The following is an 8,364-nucleotide window of genomic DNA, read 5'->3' as shown; positions in this document are numbered from 1 at the left end:
ATCTGTAATAAAAATGGACATATTTTGGTTAATAAAATTAACAAGAAATAAAAGTAAAGGGTGTTCTAATACTTTTTTCAAGATTGTCCTAACATACATTTACTGTTTACAGTATATGTCTTCGGAAGAAGCGCAGCATTAGATTTTTTTTTTGTTCTCTCTCTTTGACTTCTGAATTTGAATTTCTGTCACAGATGTGCTTGAATTCTATTTTGGATGATTTGTGTTAAACTGCACAAATATTTGAAGAGCCATAGAATTCAAGAATCACACCAGTGCTGCTACTCCTCCGAACGGGTGAACGCCCTTGATTAACAACCTGCGTTGAGGTGGCTTTTGAGATTCGTGGTGTGGGAGAAAAATCTCTGAAGGCATTCTTAGACTTCAAGAGAGGGTCCACAATTTTCAAAGATTCACTTCCGTCTGAATCAGAGGCCTCACTTGTATCCGGAATATATTCATCTCCACCGTCATCTGAGTTGGAGTAATAATGCTTCTCCATTCCAAAGTCAGCCTGTTTTTTTAATCTAAAAAACAACAACAACAACGAAATATAAAGGATAGAAGGCAGGAGACCAATAAAATATATGCAATTTGCTTGTAAGATTCCCTGAAATCTATATGGGTTGTTTTCCTGTATACTTTTGGTCCTCCTGAGCCTTGGGATAGTAATATGGTCTGGGTCTGAGGCACAAAGTTCAGGGGCAGGATTTGACAATGATTCGTCAGAATCTGTGTCGTTATTCCAAGGAAGATTCAGCCCATATTTTTTGTCCAAGGGAGGAGACTGGGTTGCATCAGAGTCCAAGAGAAAATTGAGAACCCATTAAATACTTAATCCCCAGAGGAATCTGCACAGAAAAAGGTCTTAATTCTATTTGAAAAAAAAAAAAAACTAAAATATTGATGAATGATATTATGACAAAATAATGTCATAAAATTAGAATGATTTTAGGAAATTATTTGCAAAACCAAAACATTGTGGTACGATAATAATGCATATAATTATTCTACGCAGCTATATTTAACAAAAACACTTAATTGACCGTAACAAAAAGCTCCCGGGAGGAAAACTACATTAAATGTTTTTTTAACAGGGCAGTGAAAATATTGGAAAATAAAAAAAATAATGAATAAAATAATACGAAAAAAGAATTCAATGTGTATCGATGGACCCATATGAAATACTTATATCGCTATGTACTTATCAGCCATATCGCCCAGCCCAATATGTAACTGCAACTTCAAAACCTCGGGCCATAACAGGATTGTAACATGGGATGCATATCTTCATTCCTAAATTTGTAGATCCCGAGGAGGCTGCTCAATGGTCCTGGTAATCTAAACCTCAACCAATTCGGTCACAGCCAATGTTCTCCATCCTTGTTAAGAAGTTTTGAAATGATTTAATAGATATACTATTGCAAACTATACCAGAATTTTATACATTTTAAACTTTTGATCACAATTTTACCTATTTTCTAAAAATCTGAAGAATCCACATGCCAAATCACCTGCTGTGGACACATAGGTTCTGTTCTGACAGATAATTCAGTTACAGGTTGTGTACTTAAAGCCAATAAGAGGGCAATGCAGCAGTCGACAGCCTGACGAAAGCTTAAGTCTCCCAATGAGAGAACTGTAGTGGCTGGTAGGTTCTTAGATTGTAACATAGTAAAGACATACACTACGCATAACTGTATATCATATGATGATGAGGGAAAATATTATTAGCTACGATTTATGTCCAGATATATTAGAAAACTTGTCCAACCAGCACAGGTCTATCTAACTGTAATTTTAACATCTCAAGACACGACAGGATGACCACATGATACGCATACCTCCTTTTCAGAGTCTGTCAAACCTTGAGAAGGCTGCTTCGATGTTCTGGTGGCATCAACCTCAGCCGATTCAGTCATTGTCGGTTGTCCTCCATCCTAATGAACAAGTTGAATATTAATTTAATGAATTCAAAAAAAGAAAATGGATCAGAATTTTACACATTTTAACGAACAAGTTCACGAATGAAACAAAACCAATTACTTTAGCGCATGACAATTAATCTTCAGTAGAGATATGTTGTGACTGATATTTCAGTCACAGGTTGTCTTTTGAACGCCACCAGGGCCGCAATGGAGCACAGGACAGCCAAAAGTCTTCTTGTCGGACAGCTGTAGTGGCTGGTAGGTTCTAAGATTATAACATAGTAAAGGCACATACAACTCCTAACTGTATTTCATATGATAATGAAGGAAAAGATGATTAGCTATGATTTATGTCAACAATAAAAATGGCTCTACGGGGTCCCCACGAACGCAAACCTGACAGTTGGGTGTCAGATGGCCAACATACCTGACTCGCAATTCAACTCAACTGGACCCCACAACACAAGAAAAAGCTGAGTGAGCCTCAAACCAGACATACACATTCACTGACAAATATCCTGTGACACCAGATATATTAGAAGTCTTGTCTAATCAGCACACGTCTATCTAACTGCAATTTTAACATCTCGAGACACGACAGGATGAGCACACGATACGCATACCTCCATTTCTGAGTCTGTAAAGCCTGGAGGAGGCTGCTTCGATGTTTTAGTAGCATCATAAATTTATTGAATTAATTATATTTGAGGTTGGATTAGATTTTTACACATTTTAAGCCTTAGCCACCCAAAACAAAACATAAGCTCATGAATGAAATAAAACTAATTAATTTCGCCCATGCCAATTAATCTTCTGTAGACACGTGTTGTGACCAGTGTTGTTTTTGGCAGGCATTTTAGATTTTGTCCAAGTCATTTGGACAAAGTGCTGATTTGTTTACATCACATTTAGTCATCCCAATTCGTTATAGTTTTAGTCCAGTTTTAGTCAACGAAAACTAAAAAAAGGGTTTTAGTCCAGTTTTAATCGACGGAAACGCAAAAAAAGTTTTACCCTAGTTTTCGTCAATTTATTCACAAAGGTTTTAGTCCAAGTGGCACGGTGGCCCAACTGGTTAGCATGATGGCCTCACAATATTGAGGTCGTAGGTACGATTCTGGCTCCGGCCTTCCTGCGTGGGTTTCCTCTGGGTAATCCGGTTTCCTCCCATATTCTTAAAACATGCATGGCAAGTTGCTTGGACACTCTAATTGCCCCGAGGCATGAGTGTGAGCGTGGATGGTTGTTCGTCTATGCATGTCCTGCGATTGGCTGGACACCAATTCAGGGTGTACCTCGCCTACTGCCGAAGACAGCTGGGATAGGCTCCAACACCCCCCGCGACCCTAGTGAGGAGAAGCGGTACAGATAACGGATGGATGGATGGATGGATGGGTTTAAGTCCATTTGAGTTAAAACAAGGCATTCAAGGTTTCCACCCAATAACAAAGACTTTTGGATGGACTACTAAGGATTCTTCATTACAAACAGAAAAAAGTGGCAACAGTGGAATCAATACTCACTGCTCCAAAATAAGCAGAGAAGCAAAACATTTTGTTGGGCAACTGTTGTGGCTTTATTTCACTAAAAGCAACATAAAATAATTTATGAACCACATGCTAACAATTTTGTCTAGTCAACGAAAAAAATTCATGTACATCACGTCATGTTTTCGTCATAAAAGAACCTCGTATAGCTTGTCATCGTCATTAAAAAAGGGGCGTTAACGAAGTATTTTCGTCATAGTCATCAGTGACGAAAACAACACTGGTTGTGACTGATATTTCAGTCCCAGGTTGTCTCCTGAACACCACCAATTGGGCAAGGGCGCGCAGGAAAGCCTGGGGTCTTCTATTTTTACAGTATAGAAAGGCTAAATATCAAATTGAAACAGTGTTTTATATCATGAATATACAGGGTTGGTGCTGGTTCTGGTAGGGAAACCACAACATAAAGATGTCCTTAATTAGTCCCACAATGGGGATATTTGCAATATGGCATATGATGGCCTAACAGGGCCACCGCCCAGAAAGGAGTAACGCAGAACTTTGTAATACTGTCACTCCCTGACCAGTTCGTTGTTCCTGCAGAGCCAAACTTTGACTCAGACCCACAAATTTGAATTACAGATAGTGGACAATGGAGAACTCCCCCAGTCAGTCATCATGTTCAACTTCCATAGAAACTTCACATACATTTATTAGATTGCCAAACTAATTGGAAACTACATCACCAGAACACCACAAGTGGGCTCTGTTATTGTACTTAAAGATGCATCTTACAAACCTGTGTTCTCCAAGGCCAGCTGGTCCATAGTCTTAAGTTATTTCTTCGCCAACATCAATGTCTCGGAGCGCAAACAGACAGAGGTGTGGTCTGTCCTCTGTTGTCATCTTCTTCATTTTACAGTTGGGGTGCATGTGGTCATCATTAACCAGTCTTCCCAGACTGCCATCTTCTTGAGCTGCATCAACACTTAAAATAGATTAAAAAAAAAAAAAAACAATTATTCAATCAATGTCAGAAATTAATCTTTGAGACAATCTTGTGTACACAAAACATAAAAATAGGAAATCCACAATTTTTAAATCTAAATCAAATCATACAAGAAATTTCTATTGGAATCAGACCCTATTAACAGCTTGTCTTTGAGACTTCATGATCTATATTTTCATTTGTACAGATTCAACGCATGAATAAAAGTAATTATACATTTTTGCTTAGAGAATGATTTTTCCCCTAACACTTATGGGATGAGTATGTGTTTATTTTTTTAAATAAAAACAAAAATAAGATAACATCTCAATCTTTGCCTCACCTCCAAGTTTTTTCTTGCCGGCGGAAGTCAAACAAAAAGACAGTGCCTCTTCCATCCATCTTCCTGCGTTGAGATTCATCAGAATCTATCAATTTTCCTCTGTACTCCATAATAAAGAATAAAGTCGTCTTTCCTGAAAGGGGCCTTGGTAAATACTCCTCGACCTAGTTAACAGGGAAATCAAGTTAGCTTCGTCATATTTTTAAGCACACAAATAAGGAGTCATCATATTCATTTGGGCCACTATACTAATGTAGGGTGGTTTGAAACATTGCTTCTTGTGAGGGATAGAGCAGAGCCCTTCTTTATGATTTTAAAGGAACAGACCAGCCAAAATTCATTTTCCAGCATTGCATTAGCCAGTATGTATTAGGACTGAAAGTACAAATGTCAATTGCACCTGGTTACGTAAAAAAAAAACTTTAAGATTATTTAGTTTCAAAACAATGACATACACTGTACACAGTCATATTGGATCGCGTCACGTGATCTCTGTGACGTATTACGTGCTTTACACTAGACTATCAATATCGGACTTGTTCACCGGTCTATTGTGGTATAAAAATGCCGGAGGGCGTCATCAAGTACAGCCTTAATTTAGATAGAACTCCTACCATCAGGTTTCACACTCACTGAAATAACTTGAAACTGACAAAAGTGGCAAAAGAAAAGGTCAAGACACTCTTAATGTAAAATAACCACTTAAAAAACGATGTCAGCTTGGTTATCAGAAAACAATAATATATCTTAGCAAAAGCGTTAACATCATACCTTTAAATTAGTTTATATACTTCGCTTCTAACTCTGCAGTCTTGTCCAGACCCTTGACTGCATGTTCAATAGTATCCTGCTTTGGGGACTTCCTGCATCTCAGGGAAGGCATTGTTTATTCTATAAAGAAAAAAGACAGTATTGTGTTGAGAATTATTAATACTATGGGCTAAATGGAGTTTTAACAATATCAGTGTAAGAAAAATAAATTATAAATTAAAAAAATATCAATTCCTCCATCCCAATTAACGATTTCAACCATAATAGTTTATATTGAAGTTTAAACAACAGACACAGACAGATTTATGCAGTGCGACTACAAAAATCTTACCAAAATTGCATTCACAGTAACCTTTGCTTTAAGAATCATGTAATTAACCAGTGAACATCGTGTCTTACACAAAAATTAATGGCAGAAATTATCATGGTACTTGCATTCTGTGGTTCTATAACAAAAGTGCAAGCTGTTAGCTCCGCAAAGCTAACGCAACAAGCTAGCGTCCCTCGTGCTCACATTCAATGCAAACCTGACCACCGGATGACAATACGCGTCGGTTTAGTTCTTTAAATGAGTAAAAGCACCATGACGTTTTATAATTATTCAATGCTTAACTGGAGCTCGTCAATTATGTCGATGTAGGAGCACATGTTTGCTAGGCCAGTGTTGTAGGCCCACATCCATGGTGCTACTTTGTATAGTGTTTTCCACACAACTATCTCTAACTATGAACAAATGCACTCGACGCATGTTTTGAAAAAAACCCAACGAAAAACACTTACCTCTCCGTTTCAACAGCAGTTCGAACTTCGAAGTGGTGATATTCTCCAGCGTTAAGCACCTGCTCGAACTGCGAATAGGTCAAATTCAACAGCGTCTTTTTTCTGTCTTAATAAGGACGCGATGAGAGGAGGAGCGCTTGCCTTTTCGTCAGCACGCCCCGCGCGGGTGGTGCTGCTTTATCACTCTCTATCTGTGCCCGCCCGCCGGCACGTCGATAGAAAAATAATATTCCTTCAAACATTACTTTCATCTTCTTAACGTTTTGTAGTGAATTTAACAGGTTCACCACTTTTTTCAAATACACCAATGGAAAACAGGTCTTAATTGAGGAAACATACAAAGAGCGTCTCACAAACACCTTATGATGAGCAATGTAATTTGATCACGTTTTTTGTCACTGCCTGGACGTTGGGTTCACTGGCCTGGTGGCAGTGGCTTGTAGACACTGTCACTGAGTGGGAACGGATCTCAAGGTGGGTCAAACTAACCCAAGCAGTGGATCGGTCCGTTTTTTAAATTTATTAATTTTTTTATTTTATGTATTTATTTATTATTTAATACAAGGGCTTCGGCTCACTACCAGTGGGCGGGACCAAAGAATTTGGGTTTCCTTTGAGCTAGGAGGCAGTCAAAGGCAGTCCAATCCCCGGCAACATAAAGCGCCTAGCTCTGGGGACATGGAATGTCATTTCTCTGGTAGGGAATGAACCCGAGCTGGTGTGTGACGAGACCAGTGGTTCTCAATTATTTCCTGTCATGCCCCCCCTACCAAGAAGAAAACAATTCACACCCCCCCACCACAATTTTCTTTTACATTTCGTACTAATGTACATGTTCTTTGCATATTAATGTTAGATTGTCAATAAAATATCTTACCTTAACAAAGCTAAATTGATAAAAATAAAATATCATTTTGAGAACGACTATTGTGAGGATCTCGAAACTCAGTACTCTGTGGTGCTAATATTGATGAGATGATAAATATGTTGAAGCCACAGAACAAAAAGATTAGATATTGTTTGGAAATTAATGACGTACATAAAGGAATATCAGCCTTGATTGGAGTACATTACTGCATTTAAATTTTTAATAAAAATGAAACAATTATTGATGTTATGACCACTATGAAGAATTTAAAAAACAATATATAGGGATAATTATAGTTTTCATTTTGTTATGTGTAGTCTGTTCATGTTGCATTATTTTTATGACAAAGACGATGGTTAATCGTAGGTTTGTTGCCCAAATGTACCATTACAACCTGATTAATGTTGAGAATGACGAACTCAAACTGGACACTGAAACGTAAAAACACATGGACTTCTTGCCCCTGTCCTCACACGTGCACACACACACACACCATACACGAAGATCCGGGAGGTAAGGACGGCTGTCCTACAGGATGCGGATGGAAGAACAACTGCAGCGGAACAATGCCAGGGATGTCTGGAGGGGCCTGAAGACCATCTCAGGCCACGGACAAGCAGGTAAGACCCAGAAGGGGGGGGGGCTTCAGTGGGCAAATGAGTTGAACCTATTTTTCAATAGGTTTGATCAAATGTCTGACCCCGCTCAGGCTTCCCTGATGCAGCCCCCACCCACCCCTCCTGCCACTGCGAACAAGACCCTCTCTCCCCCTCTCTCGCCCCTCTCTCTCTCCACAGGCTCCAGTTCCCAGCCTCATCAGACAACCACCACTTCCTCCTGCTCAGCCTTGTTCCTCACAACATCTCAGGTGAAGAACCAGCTGAGGAAGATGAAGGCGAGGAAGGCGGCAGGCCCAGATGGGACCAGCTCCCAGCTCCTCAAATCCTGCGCAGACCAGCTGTGTGGAATCGTCCAGCACATGTTCAACCTGAGCTTGAAGCTGGGCAGAGTCCCCCAGCTGTGGAAAACATCCTGCCTGGTTCCGGTTCCAAAGACACCCCATCCGAAGGAGCTCAACAACTTCAGACCAGTGGCGCTGACGTCTCATCTGATGAAGACCCTGGAGAGACTGGTCCTCGTCCATCTGCGCCCCCTGGTCAGCTCCTCAATGGACCCACTCCAATTTGCATACCAGCCTG

At 39.6% G+C, this 8,364-nt stretch overlaps 1 long non-coding RNA gene across 1 annotated transcript; it reads right to left on the bottom strand.

Moving 5' to 3' along the window:
- Window positions 1-639: 639 nt before the first annotated feature.
- LOC148315942 (uncharacterized) lies at window positions 640-6,015 on the bottom strand. Its single transcript, XR_015840504.1, has 5 exons — window positions 5,518-6,015; window positions 4,747-4,910; window positions 4,215-4,403; window positions 1,845-1,940; window positions 640-787 (listed from the first exon to the last, which is right to left on the bottom strand). It is a non-coding gene; the product is annotated as an uncharacterized LOC148315942 (long non-coding RNA).
- Window positions 6,016-8,364: the final 2,349 nt, after the last annotated feature.

This window comes from Idiotropiscis lumnitzeri, unplaced genomic scaffold (genome assembly GCF_059441095.1).
Source record: "Idiotropiscis lumnitzeri isolate Australia: NSW breed Sydney's pygmy pipehorse unplaced genomic scaffold, RoL_Ilum_1.0 HiC_scaffold_32, whole genome shotgun sequence".
NCBI lineage: Eukaryota > Metazoa > Chordata > Actinopteri > Syngnathiformes > Syngnathidae > Idiotropiscis > Idiotropiscis lumnitzeri.
The sequence above is the reverse complement of the archived record's forward strand: the minus strand, read 5'-3'. Positions and strand labels throughout refer to the sequence as shown.